This window comes from Bos grunniens, chromosome 7 (assembly GCF_055505025.1).
Source record: "Bos grunniens cultivar Pamir isolate PY7600 chromosome 7, Bosgru_T2T1.0, whole genome shotgun sequence".
NCBI classification, from domain to species: Eukaryota; Metazoa; Chordata; class Mammalia; order Artiodactyla; family Bovidae; genus Bos; species Bos grunniens.
In genome coordinates, this window is record NC_141171.1 from 66,142,089 (window position 1) to 66,164,074 (window position 21,986).

A 21,986-nucleotide genomic window follows, 5' to 3' on the forward strand; every position below is an offset into this window, starting at 1 on the left:
AAGCATTTAGAATTTTTTATATATAAGCCACCAGGAAATACTGTCCAAAGTGAATGAAGCTGCAGGAACCTGTAGGAGTTGACAAGCTGACTTTGAGTTGAGCAGAAGCTGGGAAGAAGCCTTTCAGGGATTTTGAATGGAATTATGAGTGCCTTCTGTCTAGGTGGGTACCAATCTGTGAGCATCTGAGTCTTAGAACTCCCTGGTTTGGTACATCTGTACAACATAAGCAGGTTTGAAGAAGCCAAGGACCCTTCTTTTTAAAAAAATTAATTTATTTTAATTGGAGGCTAATTACTTTGCAATATTGTAGCGGTTTTTGCTTTACATTGACATGAATTAGCTATGGGTGTACATGTGTCCTCCATCATCAACCCCCTTCCCTCCTCCCTTCTCACATGGTTCCTTCTTGAAGCCTTTGCCATTTCTGTGAATCTGGGGAGGGGGTATTGGCCTTAAGGTCCTACATGGGAAATTCCAGTATTTTGTTGACCTCTACATGCACTAGCTCTTTTATTCCAGCCTCCCTGGAGATAGGAACTATGATGTTCTTTTTGTAAGATGAATAAGTATATGAAGACGCCCACTCAAGATCCCTCAGCTAGTTACTGGCAGGGTTGGGATTTGAACCTTCTGATTCCAAAACTCCTTTCTTTTTAAAAAAATTATTTTTATTTCTTCTTAATAATAATAATAATGCTTCTTTAAAAATTTAAAATTTTATTGTAGTAAGGGCACTTTACATGAGATCTAACCCCTTAACAAATGTTTAAGTATACAGTACAGTTCTGTTGACTATAGGTACAGTTGTTAATACAGCAGATATCTAGAATTTGCACATTTTGCTTGACAAAAACTGTATGCCTGTTGATTAGTAACTTCCCATTTTCCACTCTCCCCTGGCAACCATCATTCCACTCTGGTTTTATGAATTTGACTATTTTAGCTACATCATACCTGTGGAATTATGCAGTATTTGTCTTTCTATAACTGGTTTATTGAGAGAGTGGGCATCCTTGCCTTGTTTCTGATCATCAAGGAAAAGATTTTAGTTTTCCACTTTTATAATGATGTTGGCTGTGGGTTTTTCATAAATGGCCTTTATTTTGTTGAGGTGCTTCCTTTCCATTACTAGTTTATTGACAGTTTTTAAATCATGAATGAGTATTGAATTTTGTCAAATGCTTTTTCTGTATCTATTGAGATGATCATGTGATTTTATCCTTTATTTAATGCGGTGTATCGATTAGTTGATTTTTGTGTGTTGACCCATTCTTGTATCCCAGTGATAAATCCCACTTGGTCATGATGTATGATCCTTTGACTGTGTCAGTCTCCATTTTCACGACAGGCCTTTTCAGACTTTGTTTTTTTTCATAGTAGTATCGGTAGATTGTAAGTTTCTAGGAATTTATGGTTCTTCTAGTTTTATTCTATTGTGATCAGAAAAGATACTTAGTATGACTTTAATCTTAAATTTGTTAAGACTTATTTTATGACCTAATATGTGGCCTATTCTGGAGAAAGTTCTGTGTACACTTGAGAAGAATATATATTTGGCTGCTGTTGGATAGAATGTTCTGTATGTCTTTTAGATCCACTTCATCTATGATGTGTCCAAGTCCTGTTTCCTTATTGATCTTTCATATGGATATTCTATCCATTATTTAAAGTGACTTATTGAAGTTCCTTACTATTATTGTATTGCTGTCTATTTAACCCTTCAGTTTTGTCAAGTTTTGCTTAATATATTTAAGTGCTCTGATGTTGCTGCTGCTGCTGCTAAGTCACTTCAGTCGTGGCCGACTCTGTGCGACCCCATAGACGGCAGCCCCCCAGGCTCTGCCATCCCTGGGAAGGTACATGTAATTGTTGTATCTTCCCAGTGTATTGATCCTCTTATCATTACATTATGTCCTTCTAAGTCTCATATGACAGTTTTTGACTTAAAGTCTGTTTCCTCAATAGTAATTTTTAATAATTAGGTTTATTACTGCCTCCTTAGGGGCCAGATATGGTGACCAACTCTGTAAAGAGCTCAGAAAATGAAAAACAGGAGGTTCTAGTCTATAAGAAACATAAAGTCACTGGAATAATTGTCAGGAGGTCATGTTTTTATGACCATCTATGTGACGTTTGAAATATGACGTGGACTTTCTGAGTCTTAGTTCTGAGGCCAGTAAAATGTGGTAGTAATGTCTATTCACTTCAAAGGGTCATTGAGAAGCTTGAGAGGGAAAATGATCACTCATTCATTCCCCCATAACTACGGATTAAGTGCCAATCATGCATTCAGACTTAGGGCAGATATCAATCCAATGGGGCACATAGAAGCCCCTGCCCCATCACGGAGCTTACAGTTTAGAGAGGGAGACAAAATAAGCACTTATAACACGAGAAATACTATAGTGAAGGCATAGGGCAATATGGAAATGCCTAGCGTGTATGCCTATCTCCTGAAAGATTCCAGAAAACTTTGTGAACTTTTCAGCATTATTCATGCTACAAGACATAATATAGTCTGTGACATTGTATTGTCTAGTTTCACTCGATTTGTTGAAGCATGCTGTAGTCAACCCAAATTGACCTGGCAATCAGAAATTTATATCTCTGCCAAACAGATGGAATTGAAGGAAAGTTCTGAAGGCATTTTGAGCAAAATATAGGAAGAATAATCCTAACCACAGATGTCATTCAAATTTTGCTGTGAAACAAGGTGTCTGGTTACTGGGTGTAAAGGTTCTAGCCCACGTCTAGGTGTAGGGTAACCTAGTTTTGCTCCTGGTCTGAAGTGTTGTCTGGACAAGTCACTTGTCTCTGCCACAGTGTGTGTCATGAGGGCAGGGATTCTTTTTGGTGTTCTTTTGTTCATGAGGCATCCCAAGAACCTAGAGAGAGGCAAATGATAGTAAGTGTGGAGCAGCTAATAGTTGACTGACTGCTTGATTGTATTTTGGGGCTCTCATTTTTCTTTCCTGAACATAGGAATGGAACTAGAAGGGAATTGAACTGATTTATCTCTTAGGACTCTTTTGATTCTGTAGTTTGAATCACTAAAAATCATAAAATCCAGTTGAGAGAGCTTAGTCATGTGATAGTGGAAATAGTCTCAATACTTGATAGCCTAGTAAGAGCAACTGAACGTCTAATTGTGATACACATGGTTTTAAATTCTTCAGTTTTTGGCTCTAGCTTTTCAACAGAGTATACCTCTCTCACAAAGGTTTTTCTTTTTCATTTGTTTTTGTGGCATTTTCTGATGAGCTGCCTGAATTTGTTATTTTTGGAAAAATAATGGGAAAGGTAAGGAGATAATACATTTATTACTATTACTGCTATGGGAATTTACAACCCTAAAGATATAAGATGACATTTAAAAATAGTAGTTTTCAAGAAAAGTAAAGACAAATAGTTGAATATATATATTTTTTCTCACAGTAGGTGGCTAACATTGGATTAGCCTGGAGGATAATGGAGTAATTGTTCTTAGCAAGCTCAAATTTTGTTCAATAATATAAGTTTAAAAAACCTTTGCTGATACCTGTAATGTTACTGCTACTATATTATGGTATGCTTCTATTCATTCTTATAGATGTGGTAACTGAGACTTAAATGATTTTCCCCAAAGAGAACCTTAGACTGTTGAGTTTGTAACATCTGGGCAGTATTCAATGACTATTAACTATTATTATTGTTATTATTATAATCAAGAGAATAACATGCCCAGTGGGCTTCCCAAGTGGCTCAGAGGTAAAGAATATGCCTGTCAATGCAGAACACGCGGGTACAATCCCTGGGTGGGGAATATCCCTTGGAGAAGGAAATGACAACCCACTCCAGTAGTCTTGCCTGGAGAATCCCATGGGCAGAGGAGCCTGGCAAGCTACAGTCCATAGGGTCTCAAAGAGTCAGACACAACAGTGATTGAGCATTAGCATGGACATACTCAGTGCTTGGCAAAGCTGGGCTACAGAGCCCAATTTGTCTGATATTTTGAGTCCAATAGTGGCATAAAATGCTGTATCCTTAACACCGTATAGTGCGTAAGCATGTTTATTTTATCATATATGCTATATATATGATTTACAATTTTATATTTGGTTTGTAAATTTTTTTGTTTCTGCTGTTTATTTTATGTTTTACTATGCTGGGTCTTTGTTGCTGTGCGGGCTTTTCTCTTGCTGCGGCAAGTGGGGGCTACTCTCTAGTTGCGGTGCATGGGCTTCTCATTGCAGTGGCTTCTCTTGTAGTGGAGCACAGGCTCCAGGGTCATTAGGTTCAGCACTTTGCAGCTAGCAGGCTCTAGAGGACTGGCTTAGTAGTTGTGGCACATGGGCTTAGCTGCTTCACGGCAGGTGGGATCTTCCCCGGTCAGGAATTGAACCCATGTCTCCCGCATTGGCAGGAGGATTCTTTACCACTGAGCCACCAGGGAAACCGCAATACTTTTTTTTTTAAGTGTCTTTTTCTCACTCCCTAGTTTCGTGGAATTATGCCTTGTCAGAGAAGAATGTGCCTTTTAAAAAAAAGTTCAAATACAGTTGACTTCTAATATTACATTTCCTTTCAGGTATACAGCATAGTGATTCAATATTTTATGGAAAATGTACATTGTTAAAGCTCATGTGGTTTGACCCTTTTAATGTGAAAGATATGGGGAAACAAGTCCAGGTTGAATGACTTACTCAAGGTCACTTGATGAGCTGTGCTAGTGCTATTAAGGATGAGAGCCCAGATTTCCATGCTGTCACCTAGCCCCTCTGGGAGGAGGACAGAGCTGAATGGTGTGTGAGAGCTTGGCCCCTGGAGCCTTCCACGCTGCAGTCCATCTGGGGTGGGGAAGGACTGCCAGAGGAGGCTCGATGACCCTCAGCAGGGCTGAGATATATGGGCTTTGTTTGACAAGTGCAGAAAACCAGAGCAAGTGGTCAGAGAGCACTGTATGGAAAATGGTCACCGGAGCAAATTTTGTGCATTTATACAATGCACAAAAATGTTTAGTGACATAAAATTATTAATGTGATAGGGTTCTTCTCTTGAGGTGTTCATTTGTCAGTCCTAGAAAGCCCTGTAGGACAAAGTATTAGTGTTAGTTATATCTCCTCCATTTCCTCTGCCTGAAACATCCGTTGTTCTCTCCCTATTCTATTACAGCAGAACCCAGCACTCAGTGATGGAAGGACCTCTGGGTTAAATCCCAGGATAGGGAGAGGAGAGGAGCTGGAGACAACCTACCTTGGTTTGAGACCTGTTTCTGCCACCTCCTGGCTGTGTCCACTTGGGTGAGTCACTTAACCTTTCTGAACCTCTGTTTTCTTCTCTGTAAAGTGGGATAATAATGCAATATATTGTGAGGAGTAAATGAAATAATATCTGTGAAATTCTAAGCAAGGTGCCAGGACATAATAAGCCGTCAATGAATGTTAGCTACAGAACAGATAAATCCCAGCTTTATTGAATGTTGCTGTGGTAACTGGGCAAATCAACTTCCTCTCTCTGGAATTCAGATTTTTCAGATGTAAATAAGATGGTTATGATGAAAATTCTTCCTACTTGAATATTCTGTGATTTCAAGCTTGCCCTTGTTCTCCATCAGTAATAATCTCTCCCTTACAAACCCCTTGAAGCCCTGCATGTGGGTCTCTCTTAAAACACCTTTCCGGTCTTTGTTTATAATTAATTTTTGTCTGTACCTGCTTGAGAACATGTTTATCCCAATAACCTACCCATAGTAAATGCTCAAAAAATGTTTTTTGAGTAGATGTACAAATAGTAAGGGCTTCCCTGGGGCTCAGTGATAAAGAATCCGCCTGCCAATGCAGGAGATGTGGGTTCAATCCCTGGGTCAGAAAGATCCCCTGGAGAAGGAAATGACAACCCACTCCAGTATTCTTGCCTGGGAAATCCCATGGACAGAGGAGCCTGGCGGGCTGTAGTCCATTGGGGTCACAAAAGAATCAGACACAACTTAATGACTAAACAACAACAACAAATAGTAATTTTTTGGTTCTAGTGCTTCTCAGAATGAGCAGTCAGAAAGCTTTGTTCTGCCTTTTTAAGCTTTCTATTATGGAACATTTTGAATACATACATAAGAAGAAAGAATAACAAAATGAGCTGCCATGGACCCTCTACCCAGCAGTGTTAATTATTCAGTGATTCATTCATGAGTAATCTTATTTGATCTAGTCCTCATATTTCACCTCCTCCCTCCAGGCTGCATACATCATATAAAGTATTCGAGCTTCAGCATCAGTCCTCCCAATGAATATTCAGGGTTGATTTCCTTTAGGATTGACTGGTTTGATCTCCTTGAACAGTAATCCTTTAATATCATTGAATATTCATTGTGTTTACATTTCCCTGATTTTCTTACAGTGTGTGTGTGTGTGTGTGTGTGTGTGTGTGCGCGCGCATGCGCGTGTGCGTGTATTTACAATTTAGTTGAATCAGAACCCAGTTCAGGTACATGCATGGCTTTTGGTTGATGTGTCTGCTGAGTGTCTTTTGAATTGTCTATTTCTCTTTTCAATTCTGTTATTTTTTCCTTTGTGTATTTTGGGATTCTGTCATTAGGTATACACATTTTTATAATTGTTATATATTCTTCATTAATTTAGAAATTTTGTCTCTAGTAACAATTTTTGTCTTAAGGTCTATTTTGTCTGATATTATTATAGCCATTTCAGCTCTCTCTTTTTGCTTGATATTTCTTTTCCAATACTTTTACTTTCAACCTATTTGTGTTTTTGAATCTTATAGACAGTGTATAGTTGGATCATTTAAAAAAGTCCATTTTGCCAAGCTCTGTCTTTTAGAGTGTTTAATTCATTAACATGTAATCACCAAGAAGGTGGAATTTATGCTTGTGACTTTGCTGTTTACTATACAGCTTATATTTTTTTGTTTCTCTGTTCCTCTATTACTGCCTTCTTTTGTGTTAAATATAGATATTTTCTAGAGAACAATTTAAATTTCCTGATGGGTAGTGGTTTCCTTAAACTTCCGGGACTGCTATATCTCCCAGGCCTTCCTGAGGGGCTCTGTGTTTGTGTTGGGGCACATGTTCATTGCTGAACCAGCAGTTTACAACTGCCAGGCATAGCTTTTCTGAGTGTACAGACTTTACTTTCTGCTTGAATAGAGCCTCAGTGTTAGCCAGAGATGAGAAGTTAGGATGTTCTCAGGTCTTCTAGCATGCCCACAGGTCTGTGTTTATGTATGGTCTTCTAGATCTGTAGAAATATTTTAAAGCTTTTCCAAGCCAACTAGGGACTTTTCTTTCCTTATTTTGTCCTTTTAAGCTTTTTGGTTAGCCTGTTTTACCTGCTATCTGCAAACGTGGAAATAAATAAGAGCCTGAGAGTCATGGCTAGATTGAAGGAGTATGGATTAGGGGTAGTGTAGGTGGAACATGAGACGGTTCTTAAATCAAACTAAACCTAGAGTTCAAATCCAGGGGGAACATGAAAATATAAGCAGTCTGTGATTCACAGAAGTGCTGGGGAATGTTTTGTATTTCTACACCGTGAGGGAATATTAGTTACCTGTTGCTGTGCATCACATTGCTCTAAAACTTATAGCCGTGAACATCTATTATCTTGCATTTCTGTGGCTTAGGAATCCAGGCATAGCTTCTCTGGGTGTACAGCTTCAGGGTCTCTTACAAGGTTACAAACCAAGGCATCAGTCATTGTTTGGATATCATCTGAAGGCTTAACTGAGGAAAGAAAGGCTTCCAAGCTCTTACGTAATTGTTGGCAAAATTCAGTTTCCTGGGGACTGTGGGACTGAGGACTGTGTTTCCTCACCGGTTGTTAGCTGAAGTTTTTCCTCATTTCCTTGCCATGTGAGCTTCAGCATGGCAGCTTGCTTCATTCAGGCTAACCTGAGAGAGAGTGTTGCTGGTAAGACAGAAATGACCATCTTTTGTAACCTTATCATGGAAGTGACATCTAATCACAGAAATAACATCCCATCATCTTTGCCATGTTCTTTTGATTAGAAGCAAGTCACTACACATAGCCCACATTCAAAGAGAGGGATAGTTATACAAGGGCAGGAATACTAGGAAGTAGGAATCACTGGGAGCCATCTTGTAAGTCTGCCTACCCCAGAGGGTATGTGTGTGTGTATGTTGAGGCAGTTTTGCCTATTTATTAAAAATATTTTAATAGTAACTGTAGTTAACACTGTATTGTATATTTGAAAGTTGCTGAGAGTAGATCTTAAATGTTCTCATCACAAGAAAATAATTTTTTTGTTACTGTGTACATGTATGGATGTGAGAGTTGGACTGTGAAGAAAGCTGAGTGACGAAGAATTGATGCTTTTGAACTGTGGTGTTGGAGAAGACTCTTGCAAGTCCCTTGGACTCTTGTGAGTCCGTTGGACTGCAAGGAAATCCAACCAGTCAGTCCATCCAAAAGGAGACCAGTCCTGGGTGTTCATTGGAAGGACTAATGCTGAGGCTAAAACTCTAGTACTTTGGCCACCTCATGCGAAGAGTTGACTCATTGGAAAAGACCCTGATGCTGGGAGGGATTGGAGGCAGGAGGAGAAGGGGACGACCAAGGATGAGATGGCTGGATGGCATCACTGACTTGATGCACATGAGTTTGGGTGAGCTCTGGGAGTTAGTGATGGACAGGGAGGCCTGGCGTGCTGCGACTCATGGGGTTGCAAAGAGTCGGACATGACTGAGCGACTGAACTGAACTGAACGGAACTGAATGGTAATGGATGGCAACTAAACTTTCTTACAGTGTATACATATCTCAAATCATTATGTTGCACACCTGAAACTCACCCAATGTTATATGTTAATTATATCAATAATATAGCCATATGTGTCTAGTAGGGCTTCCCTGGTAGCTCAGCTGGTAAAGAGTCTGCCTGCGATGCGGGAGACCTGGGTTGGCAAGATCCACTGAAGGAGGGCATGGCAACCCACTCCAGTATTGTTTCCTGGAGAATCCCCATGGACAGAGGAGCCTGGCGGACTACAGTCGATGGGGTTGCAAACAGTTGGACACAACTGAGCGACTAAGCACACACATGTGTCTAGTAGCTGCCATATTGAACAGCGCAGACCAATATCATAGTTCAGTGGTTTTTTAGCTTTATTTTTTAAATATTTATTTTATTATTTATTTATTTGGCCAAGTCTTAGTTGTGGCACATAGGATCTTCATTTTTCATTGCAGCATGAAGGATTCTTTTTAGTTGCAACATGTGAACTCTTAGTTGCAGCTTTCAAGATCTAGTTCCCTGACCAAAGGTCAAACCCTAGCCCCCTGCATTGGGAGCATGGAGTCTTAGCCACTGGGCCACCAGGGAAGTCCCAGTTCAGTGGTTTTTAAACTTCAGTGAAACTTCAGGATCACTCAGGATCAAGACCTAGAAGGCTTAATATAATAAAATATTGCTAGGCCTCATTCCCAGAGTTTTTGATTCATAGGTCTGGATGAATCCTGGAAGAGTTAAAAATTTGTATTGAATACCAGGGTGTGTTATGCACTCTTCTAGGTGCTGGGGATACAGCAATGGGGGAAAAAAAAGAAAGGGAAAAAATGCCTGCCCCTAACAGACCTTTCATTTTCATCTTCTCTGGATGACAAGGACAGAGAGACCTCAGCCAATATCAAAGTTATGATTAGCTCTAAGATATTGGTTGTTCTCTTCTGTAACTGGAAACATACCTGATCTAATGTAAGATAAAAGCATATCATTCTATTTCTGAGACATGTGTCTATGAGTATTTCTTTTCCCATAGAGGACTGGATATTTGGGTGTTTCTTTGTTAGTGGGTTTTTTTTTTTTTTTTCTTTTTTTTTGCTGATAACCTTGAGAATTCAGGAAAGACAGAGAGAGAGAAAGAGAGGGCGAGCGAGAGTGCATAACCGAGCTCACCCTAAAGTTTGTGTGAGGGCAAAGCAGAAAATACTAAATGAAACATGTGAATGATTCTTACCAGTAGAGTGGATGGGGAGACAGAAAGAGTTTCAAAGAGGTTTCCCCAAATTTATCATAAAGCTTTACTCTATGGGGCTTTAAGGCAGACATTTCCTATTGTTCTTTAGAGAAGCATTTGAAACCTAAACTCTGATACCAGTTCCCAGTTCCTTCAATATAGCTCAGATTTCTGTTTTTAAAAATTTCTAGCTATGATGATATATGGATTTGTCAGTACATTTGTCTCAGAGCTCTGTGAGCTTGCTGGGCTGCAGCTGAGGCCTTCTGGGGTTAAGCCTCCTGTCTTAGGATCAGGAAAATTGTCCTAAGAAGTCTGCAGCTGGGCTAGAAGAGAATTCAGGCTTGGGGATGGAGGTGGGGAGGGGAGGAATCAAAGTTGCCGCTAGATCAGGCTGACTACTGGCAAATTATGAAGACATACTGGTGGCTTTGTCCTTTTCTGCTCACTGTTGGTTCATCCTCTCAAACACAAGTAAAGCTAGTGGCTGACAGCATGGACTTTGGAAAGTGATGGTTCTCCTATTTACTAGTTATGTGAACCAGGATTAGTTATGTGAACCAGCTTTATCTTCTGCAACCTCAGTTTTGTCAGTTGTATATTGGAGACAGTCCTCTCTAGCTACTAGAGTTCTTTAAAATAACATGCAAATGTGGTTGGCACAGTGCCTGTGCTCAATAAATGGTATCTGTTTTGAGGTTAAGGCAGATGTGAGAACTCCAGCTTTCCAGATGTGGAAGCTAACAAGGGGTGTCTCTTACCCTGTTTCCCCATCCTCTCTTGCTGGAATGTACCCTGCCTCTTAGTTATTGTATTCTTCCTGGACTCTGCAGGCTTGAAGCCTCAGCCAGCCTTTAAGTGTTTTGCTTGCCCACCCTGAGCTGAGGTTGGGGGGAAGGGCTCTTGGCAGGGACTAGTCACATCTGTGTCCACCTGGATCAGAGCTGCTCCCTGCTCTCCTGGGCCTGGCAGGGAGCAGCCAGGGATGGAGCTGAGTGGGGCTCCTGAGGAGGCGTCCAGTGGGTAAGTGCTGACCTGCTGGGAGAAAGTTTTTAGAGTGATTCTCTGGCATTTGCCTAAGAGCATTCATGTGCAATCCAGGGAGGGCACATTTTCTAAAAGGCAGGTGGAAATGGATCCCTGCTGTGCTCAGGAGGCCACATTTGGAAGGCTTTTGTCCAATTAAAGTATTACCAAGCTTGCTTCCTCTTCAAGAGTATTTCTGAAGAGGGAGGAGTTGATTTTTGTCTCCTTATAGGATAGAGATGAAGCAGAGAGGCCAGCACCTAACAAAGAACAAGATGTGCCTAGGTCTGTGCTGCTATAGGTGGCCTGAATTCTGGGTTTGTGTGTGTGTGTGTTTGAGTGTACATGTGAATGTAAATGAGTTTGTGAGTATGTGTCTTTCTCCAGTGTCTACTTATGTTCTGTCACTTTCTATCTTTTCTCTTAGCAGCTGTGAAGATTCAGACTGCTCAGGTGTGAATCCTCTGTGTCCTTGAGCCAGGGGATGATGATAATTCCTGCCTCCTAGGGCTGTTGTCAGAGAAGGTGCATATAAAGCACCTAACAGGGTGCCTAGCACATAGTAGATGTTGGATAAACTGCGTATATTTCTCTATAACTTTTCCTTCTGTGAGTGCATTTCTCTATATTGTGGTAGGTGTAGGGTCTATCCTAGGTGTTCTGGGTGGTGAGTAACAGAACCGATTGCTCCATGGGATCAAGAATGGGTCTGTACTGTTCACCACCATTTCTCCAGCACCAAGGACAGCACCTGGCTTAGCTCAGGTGTTCAACAAATGGCTGAGGACTGAATAAATGAGTGATTCCAATTGGAGCTAATTTAAGTAGGAAAGGGAAAATAATGATGAGGATGTAAAATGCCTCATGGAACATGCGGGTGGGATAAAGAAGGCTCTGGGCAGCCACCAGGGGGAGACATAAGCTGGGGTCTGGAAAGCCATGGGGATGTTTTTGTCTTCTCTCTCTACCAACCATAGTTACTTTGCTCTTTTCTTTCTCTATAGATTAGTTTTTCCTGCTCAGGCCATCTGGTGAATTCTGCCCACCTCGTACTTATCAGTATAGCCAATTTCAAATACTGACTAAATGTCTCTGAATCCCAGTTTCAGATTCCCAGGAGGGAATCTGATTGGCTAATCTTGGGTCAGGTGTCTTCATTTCTGGTCTAATCAGAAATGGTTAAGAGTACGGTCCCATGGCTTCTCTCTTCTCTCATGGATCAGGGGGAGCTTTCTAGAAAAGGGACTTGTGTTTAGTTCAGTGTCTGCCTAGCCCTGTTGAGTCTGTGGAAGAAGGAGCCAATCCACAGAAGGGATAAGAGACAGTTGGTAGCATAGTCTTTATCTTCTTAGCATGGGTGGGAGGAAATGTGTATGTAGAATTTACAGGTCTAATGGATTCCCTGTTCGTATCTAGTTGTGTTTTATTGGAGTGGTATTTAGGGGGACTTTGGGGAAATTTCCTAGGCACTAATCATGTCACCTTTTCCATTCTAATGGGATAATGAATGCTAAGAAATGCTTATTCTAGAGCAAGGTATACCAAAGACAACTACACTCTTTCCTGTGAGATATCTGTGAGCTACAGTCCATAGGGTCACAAAGAATTGGACATGACTGAGTGGCTGAGCATGCACACATGCACACAGTAAATGGTGCAGTGGAGATTCAGACCCAGACAATTATATACCAGTAACCAAGCCTGACGTGCTGCGATTCATGGGGTCGCAAAGAGTCAGACACGACTGAGCCACTGAACTGAACTGAACTGAACTGAACCAAGCCTTGGCTATACCATTTGCACATGGCACATTAGCCTCTTCTTTTTTCTCCATTTATTTTCCTTTCCCCCATCCTGGATTGCAACCTACTCTGCAATAGACCTCTTTACCTCAGGGAAAGTTGGGGCAGAGCTTCCAGGTGTTTGTGCTCCCATCTGCTGACTTCTGGAGTGTTGGAGCACAGAGGGGTTTACCACTCCCCACAGCCCTACAAGACTAGACAGAGATCCCCTGTGGTGTGGTGGGGACTGTTGAGGTGGAGGTGTTGAGAGCAGTGAACTCTGTGATCTAGGAGAGAGACTTCCTACATCCTTCCCTTCCTCTCCCCTGGGTGGAGCCCGGGAGGCGAGTAGCAAGAGAAAAAGATGATATGGCCAGTCTTGGAGGGAGGCAGAAGTGACCTGACTGTGCAAAGTGTCTCTGACTCAGAAGCAAGGGAGAGTTGCTGGGCCAGAAAGAGCCCAGTGAGAAGGCTCAGAGGCACCTTACAGTAGCCTACGTAGACCTAAACCCCCACTCCCAGCACACTGGCTCCCAGAGACCCCTCCACCTGAACTTCCTCCTGGTCCTGGTGTTATGTGTGTGTAACTGTGTATTGAGAGTGGTTGTGGGAGCAGAGCCAGTGGTACTGTATTGACTAAAAATACATCCCTGCCCTCTTGGCAGAATAAGGGCTCAAAATAGAAGTTTAGCTGAGTTAGAAAGAATAAAAATATGTGGGACTTCCCAGGTGGCGCTAGTGGTAAAGAACCCGGCTGCCAATGAAGGAGACACAAGAGACGTGGGTTTGATCCCTGGGTTGGGAAGATCCCCTGGAGGAGGACATGGCAACCCACTCCAGTATTCCTGCCTGGATAATCCCTTGGACGGAGGAGTCTGGAGGGCTACAGTCCATAGGGTCACAAAGAGTTGGACATGACTGAAGCGACTTAGCACACACATATTTCTTACACAAGTGAGTGTGTGAACTGGGAAGCAGCCTCTGTAACATATTAAGCTTGTTTTCTCTTTGCAGCAACTTGTTGTTGGTTATAAGGGGGGCTCCAGAAGACCCCCTTTTCTCACTAGTCATTTCGTAGTATTTAGCTGTGAAGTCCACCACATTCACCCTCCTGCAAAATAATGTATTTCTCTTAAGTTTTGGCATCTGAAATTCACCTGTTTGCCACTAGGTGGGGTTAAAAATTGCAGGATGCTTGGGGTCTTGTTGGGAAATGCTGGAGACTGAAAAACAAGCAAATTAAAGTGATAAGAAATGAAGTGTAAGTCCTGCTTGGTGCTGAGAGACAGTTCTCCTTTCTTCCCCTCTCAGAACATTTAATACTCTATTTTGCTCAACTGGGTTTTCAAAATTACAAAAGTAAGGTTACTTTGCAAAGTTTTGAAGGTTTATCAATTTAAACCACCCCCCCCCCCCCTCCACTGCTCAGAGATATTGTTCCCTGGTAACAGTTTGGGCTGTATCCTTGCTGATGTTTTCCCTTTGGCTTTAAATAGATATACATTTAGTTGTTCATATATACCTATACAGCATTTCTCAGGTGGCACAGCGGTAAAGAATCCACCTGCCAATGCAGGAGATGCAAGAAACTCTGGTTCAATCCCTCCAAGAGTCCCTAGAGTAGGATATGGCAACCTACTCCAGTATTCTTACCTGGAAAGTCCCACGGACAGAGGAGCCTGTGGGCTACAGTCCATGGGGTTGCAAAGAGTTGGGCACTGAGAGTGAGCGATGTGCATACTCACATATACGTAGATAGGTATAACACATGCACCGTTTCCCAACTTGCTTGTTTCCTCCACTTAGCTTGTTTTATAAACATTTCCCCAGGTTGGTACAAAGAAGTCTATTGCATATGTTTATTAACTATTAGTATTCAATGGCATGAATGTACCATAACTTTTAAAGCTGTATTCCTCTGGATGGGTATTTAAGTTTTCCTTCCTTATTTCCTCCCTTCCTTGCTCCCTCCCTCCTCCTTTTTCTGTCCCTCTCCCCTTTCATATATGTACCCTTTTGCCCTTGCTTTAGTATCTGATGTTTTAGTTTAATTTGTTTCATTTTACTTTTGCATCTGCTGAGCCCTAAGTTATGCACATTTAAAATGTTGATAGCTTCTGTCAATTTGCTCTTCATAGAAGTTGTCCTATATTAAACTCCAACAGGGTTACAAAAGGTTGCGATGTTTCTAAATTCTGCATTGTACTTGCTTGTTTAATAACCATAATATTCTGCCAGCCTGTGAGACCTCCTGAGAGCAGGAATTTGACTGCCTGGTCCTTGCCTGAATCTGTAGAACTTAGCACAGCTCCTGGTCCACTGTAGGTTCTCAGTGATTATCTGCTGGGTGAAAGAGAAAATGTAGAATGAACACCTGCCAAGGGCTTGTTCTTAAATGGGTGCCTGGGAACATTTTAAAACAAGAACTTTAAACTGACAAGAAAAATATTTAGGCTCAGAGGCCCGTGGATTTCCTAAGTTCACTTGGGGCAGCGAAGTTAAAAAAAAAAACAATCTATGTTGTTTTAGTTAAAAATTTTAGTTGCTTTTGGCTTGGAAAACAACCACCTTTAGCTTCTCCAGGTATGCTCCAGTTGGATCATATGTTTGTGCAGAAGTGTATACATGGGCCTCCTCTCCGAGGTTGGCCATCCCTTCCTTCCTGTGGATTCCCAGGTGGTTCCCCAAATCTGTGACTTGGATCACTTGTCCTACCGAGTGTGAGGCACACTGCCAACACATGGCCTGGTCCCTGGGGCTGAGAGGCAGTGGGTGCGGCTACTTTGTGGCACGGAGGGGCTGGTTTGGCTTTCACTGTTCTGCTTTGTGACTTTGGGCAAGTGACTTTGCCTCTCTGGGCCTCCATGCCCTCATCTCCAGAGTGGGAGTCATCATTTCTACAGAGCCTGCCTCTCAGCTGATTGTGAGGCCCAGAGTGTGTCGTAAATTATGACATCCTACACAAATGTGAAATTTTAGTTGCAGGGTAGCTGACTGGCTTCTTGAGAAGACACAACATAAACAGATGAGAAGGTCAGTGGGAAAGACAAGAGCTGTCTTTTGCTTGAGAAGAACAATGCTTGAGGGGCTGCTAGGGAGGCAAGCGACAAGATGCAGAGGATGGGAGGGGTCCCTGAGAGGACGGGAGGGTGGGGAGGGAGGGTGGATAGACCCTGAGAACTGAAGCTGCTCCAGGGCAGAGAGGAACACAGCCAGGGCTTCTGGGGACATGAAAGGCTTTGCTGTCTCTCCCTCCACCAGGCAGAGATCTGTCTCTCTGGGGCTGCTTTTGTTTGATTGGTGTGCCTTTAACCTTTGCTCTGTCCCAGGCTGTGGTTAACTTGGGGCCACGGGCAGAGGGAAGAAGGTCACAACAAATATAGTGGGAGGCATTTTAAGTACCTAGAGTCATAAATCCTCATGCATCTCGAGCCTGCCCAGGCTTCCCCAAACCTGGAAATTCAATTTCGTGCAGCACACAGAGTTTGCCAAGCTTGCGAAATCACTGGGAGAACAACTTGATGTATTGCTGTGGGGAAAAAAATTGCTGTGTCCCTTTCTTCATTCAAATTAACATCTTTTCATACTGGGCTGACAGGTGACTGATCACCTGAGAATATATCCTGGCTTCAAGTGATTTGATATCTCTACCGACTCTGTTTCCCCATCTTTATTTTCATGCTTTAAAAAGTCAAGAGAAGACATTCTTATTATTACTGCTATAGAATCAGTACCCCTTAGACCCGCGGCCTGGCATATGGTAGGCATTAATAAATGATGAGTGAATAAATGACTAGATTTGGTTGATGTCTGCAGAGTGCTCTTTTTCCTTCCCAGAGGGTCAGGGAAGCGTTTGCTTTGTTTTGTGTTTTTTTTTGTGTGTGTGTGTGTGTATGCAAAACTCTATGTGCACTGGTCAGATACCCCTCTGCTGGAGAACTTGCCTTGGTTGCTGGGAGTGCTGGTATCCTGAGCTGCCTTATCTGAGGCCTTTCTTGGGTGACCCACATCCAATGACAGATTCATGCCTGACCTTCTCTGTTCAACTGGGGACAATTCTGAGGGATCAGTTCATCTCTAGGTCTTTCCCTTTGGGGCTCACTTTCATTGGGCTGCCTCACAGCTCAACTTTTTTCCCCTCTTTCTTCCCTTCCCTTCCCCTGACATAGACTTCAGGAACACTCCTCTACAAGCCTCCTGCAGGCTAATCTCCACCCTGGAGGCTGCCTCCCAAGGAGCCAACCTTCGGTGTTTTGTTCTGTTTTTAAATAGATTCTGTTCTGACCTTCTGCCTCTTTGGCAATAAAAATCAGCTAACATTTATTGAATGCTTACATGATCTAGGCACTTTACCTGCCTTGCCTCATTCAGTCCTCATGACAACCCTCAGAGTTAGGCCCTGTTAGAATCTGTGTGTTCCTGGTGGGCAAGCGAGGCTGGGAATTCAGTGACCCATTCAAGGTCACAGCCGGTTAGTGTGGAAGCACTTTTAACTAGTTTCCTTTTAGTGCTCTTGCTGGTAATTTTAGATAAAGATGAAGGATAGTATTTTGATGAGTCCAGAAGGTTTTGTGAAACTCAAGTGCTTCTTGTCAAAGGGGTTCTGAGGTGGAGTAGATGGGAAGTATTTCATGTCAAGAGCCCTCTGTGCAGTTCACCAAGTATATCAATGTTTTAAAAGCTCTGAGAAGTCCCACCCCTGGGGAAACCTATTAATGTCTCTCAAACTCATCTAACCACAAAGAAGACATGTCACGACCCTACAAAAACCCTGATGTTCTACAGTGGAAAAGACTACAGGAAACACTGGCCTAGACTTTAAGGGCTTATTTAATTTTTGGAGGATTGGTAAACATTTATTGGGTTACAACTTCTGGTCTGACTAATCATTATGCTATTAAACAAGTTGTTTCAAAGTTGTAAATGAGAATAAACTTCTATCTTATGAAAGTCATGTGGTAATCAAATGAAGTACAGAACTTTGAAATCATTAATAACTGTACAGATGCTAGGAGTTATTAAGTATTAATATTTGCAGATTCAGAAACCTTAGGGGGCTGATGTGTCAAAAGCCATCCTTCATATAAAATCCAGCTTTGGAAAGATTTCTGATGGGAGTCAAATCTACTTATGTGTGTTAAGGGCTATTTCATAAAACCGTAATTAGAACTTATATGATTAATGCATTAGAGTAAGCTCATTATTAAAATGGGAAACATTTACTCATCAAATACTTTTTGACCATGCATTGTGTGCCTGTGCAAATGTTCCTGGGAATATAAATAAATGCAGTTCATGGACCCTCTCTTTAAAGAAGTCACTGTTTACAGGACAGAAGGCAGACATGCCACACATTTTCATTTTTCTTGGCCATGCCCATTGCAGACCTTGTTAATCAATCATTGCACTCTTAACCACTGAGCCCAGATGGAACCTTGGAGTCCTCACTCTCGGCAGCCACTAACTGATCAGGGTTGGCACATGAGTTGAAACTTATTTCTATAGAAACATGATCCATAGAATCTAGACAAACATAAAAAGCATGCACCAAGGGAGAATGAGACAAGTACCCAAAGAATTGTAAAATTATAGCATACAATATATATCATAGGCTTGGGTAGTCAGGGAGGGCTTATTGGAAGAGGCAGGACTTAAACATGGTCATGGAGGATAAGGAGGGACTTGGATGGTGGTCATGATGGGGAAGGTGTCACAGGATACCTGCAAGGTGAAGTGAATCCCAAATACACAAGAGACAGCCTGAATCTAAAATCTTTGCTGATGGTCTAATTGCTGAGCATAGATCCTGGTATTTCCTTATCCTAGATTTTAGAAGACGGATACCTTTCAGAATCACTTTGACCTTCTGATTGGCTGCCAGCATCCAAATTGTGATTTCAGTCTGTTGCCTAGTCAGAGGCAGAGAACTTAAATTCCAGGTGCACATAAATTACTTCTAGTTATTGCAATGACAAAAGGCCTCTTCGAAGGTGACTTGCTCACTCCCTGTTTTATAGCCTCATACATCAAAGAGGAAGATGGAGTGAAGTCAGTTACTATGAGGAGATCCAGACTGCAGGAAGAACGGGTGGCAACTGTCTGCGAAATTGAGCACTTTGTGTCAAAACTTAATTAAATTAGCCTTGATTCTATAAATAATAGAGCAGGGTTTCCCTACTCCACCATCCAACCCTCCCACCCCCATGCCTTCTCCTTATACCTTTTGGAAAAAACTGAGCTTTGAGTGTGTTGTACTAGGAGACAGTTTGTAAAAATTAGGCAATGAATAGTAAAATGTAGCCTTCACATTAATTTACAGAGCTGAATATGCTTTGGGTTAGAAGGAGCAGTGACTTAACAAGATGCAGCAAGATACTCTGGGATGTAAAGAGGAGAGATAACTGGATGGAATGCTGAATGTGGGTTCTTGCCCCTCAGTGCCTCTAGGTATCCAGCTTTGTGATGCTGGGCAAGTCTCTGTCCTTTTGGGCCCTCCGTTTCCCCACCTAGGTCATTTAAGGCTTGGTATCAGCCACGTTTATTTCTCACTCATGCCATATGTCCACTCTGCATCGGGTGAGGCCTGTCCCTACATCCCCCTCCTGTGGAACTTGGGTTGATGGAGCAGCCACCATTACTATTGCTACAGATGCTGTGACAGAGGCACAGTGTACTCTGGAGGGTCTTTTACTGGCAATCAACTGGCCTAGAAGTGACATGTGTCACATCTTTTCTCTGCTCATTGGATGAAAATAGTCCTATGGATCACACAAGCACAGGGGCCAGAAAGTGCAATCTGACCTTGTGCCTGGCACTTTGTGAATAGCATTAATAGACATCCCAGGCCTCTTCAAGTGCTGAAGTTTCATAATTTTTTAGTTCCCACTGGACTCTGACTTTTCATTTCTACATTTCACTGTGGTTAGGACTCCTGCCAGCTTGCCTTCACCTACCACATGCTGATTGATAATTCTTTAATTTCCTGATGGATGGGTCTACTATACCTTTATGGTTCTACCCACTGTGATTCTGGGAAGCTGCTCTGTGATTTCAGTTTCCCATATGTACAATAGGGATAATAACGGTACCCACCTAATAAGGTTATTGTTATAAGATTGAGTTAGTGTATAGAACAGTGCCTGGCATATACTGAGTGTTCGAAAATGTTAGACATTACTAAGGAAGACAAGATAGTGTAGAGACCATGAATGCCAGCTCTAGAGCCAGACAGTATAGAGGCCATGGGTGTTGTCTGTAGAGTTAGACTGCCTGGCTTTGAATCTCTGCTCCATTGAATGTAAGCCATAGGAGTTTTCTTATTTGAGAGTGAGGCTAATGGCTACCTATGGAAAGGTGGTTAAGATTAAATGAGCTAATATACATAAAGCACTCAGATTAGTACCATTGAATCAGTGCTCAAAAATATCAGTCCCTATTGTTGGGAATGTGACATTTAATACCACTAAGTCTAGTGTGGGCTTAGTATGATTTTTGGAACCATTTCACTCATTGTTTCCTTGGTGCTATTATTTTCTGATTTTGCTCCTGCCTTGATTGTGTTTTGCTTTTTCAAAGAAGCTTTCCTGGCCTTTAAAGTTTGAGGTTCCCCAGGCTTCCATTTGGGACAGCAGGCTCTGTGCACTCTCCCGTGAGCTGTTTATTTTCCTAGGGCACCTGCTTTCACCTACACGCCAGTGGCCTCCAGAGCTTCAGCCTCAGTCCTAGCCTTTCTGCACACCGTCTGGATTCATCCCTCTGGACATTCTGTGGCATTCCATGTTTCTGGAAATGAACTCATGATGCCCCTTTGTCATCAGTATCATCCGTTTTGCCATCCACCTGCTTTTACTCATTTTAGCACGATGGCTCAGAGGATGAGCTTTGAGGTTACATGGGCCCACATTGGGATCATTGCTACATACTAGCTGGGTGACCTTGGGCAGGTGACCTAACTCTTCTGAACCCTTACCTCCGAGAAAGGATAATAATAATGCTTACTGTTTGAAGGTTGAGTGGGTTCACTATGTAAGTCACTAGCATAGCATATGGCACATGATAGGTGCTCAGTAAACAGTAGCACCTACTAATCTTATCAAAATAGTGATGATGTTGATGCTGTCTGAGACTCAGACACCTCTGCCTTAGTTTAGGCATTTATTTCCTCCTGTCCAGATGATTGCAGCAGCCTCCTAAGTGTCTCTATGGTCTTGCTGACTTTCGCTGACTCATTTCTATCAGAATGTTCTTTCTAAAACACAGCTCTACTTATATGAGTCTACTGTTTAGGACCCTCAAATGTCTTCTCATTGCCTAAAGGATAAAGGCCAAACTTAGTTTCAAGTGTCCCCACAGCACTGACTTATAGGGGTGCTCAATAAATACCTTTTGAACACTAAGTTGCTTTTTTACCTGTAACCCACTGTGCCTCATTAGCATAGGCGCACGTACAGCTCTCCGGTAAGGGTCTGAGCAGGACTGGACACTGCACACCTCCAGGGGGCACTTTTCATTTATATTCTATGTGAGCAGCACTTCTGGAACACAGTGATGTTCCCTGGATTGGGACAGTGCCATGGCCTGGAAGCGGCCTGGATTCTTGTGTGGCCTCCACGCTTAGGCAGATAAGCGGTAAGTCATGAGCCTTAGCTGTAAAGTGGGATAGCAGGGCCTTTCCTACCTTCCTATACAGTTGTCAGAGCCTTCTGAATCTGAAAGGTTTTATAAACTGGGAAGTGCTATCTCCCAGAAATTGCCCTGCTCTTATTGTCATTGATACTGACTGTGAACAGTAAAGACTAAAAAGAACCTAATCGCCTGCAGTCAATTTCTAAGATAAAAGCCCCATTATGGGCAGTGACTGTGTGATAAGCTCAAGGATATTATTTATTTATAATTTAACTACCTTGTTTTTCTTACTTCAATGGCAGTACTCATAATAGCATAAAATAATAGTCTAGCCAAAAAGAGAAAATAAAAACACCTATAATCTCACCCACACAGAAGCAAGCATTATTAATTCCTTGATATATTTTCTTCTAGAATATTTCCCAGACATATACAGTGTACATACCATTTGATAACCTGCTCCCCCCACCCCATTTAATGTACCACAAGCTTCTTTTCATATTAATGAGCACACCTTCACTGTATAATTATTAATGGATACATAGTTGTCTGGTGTGAGGACCTACTTTAATTTATTTAAAC

The 21,986-nt window shown here is 42.0% G+C and overlaps 1 long non-coding RNA gene across 1 annotated transcript in view; it reads left to right on the top strand.

Annotated features, from left to right (window-relative positions):
* Window positions 1-21,986, top strand: part of LOC147369743 (uncharacterized) — a 94,205-nt gene that overhangs the window by 25,802 nt on the left and 46,417 nt on the right. Inside the window, exon 2 of the long non-coding RNA XR_015167860.1 lies at window positions 5,155-5,282. This is a non-coding gene — a long non-coding RNA (uncharacterized LOC147369743). The remainder of the gene's footprint in view (window positions 1-5,154; window positions 5,283-21,986) is intronic.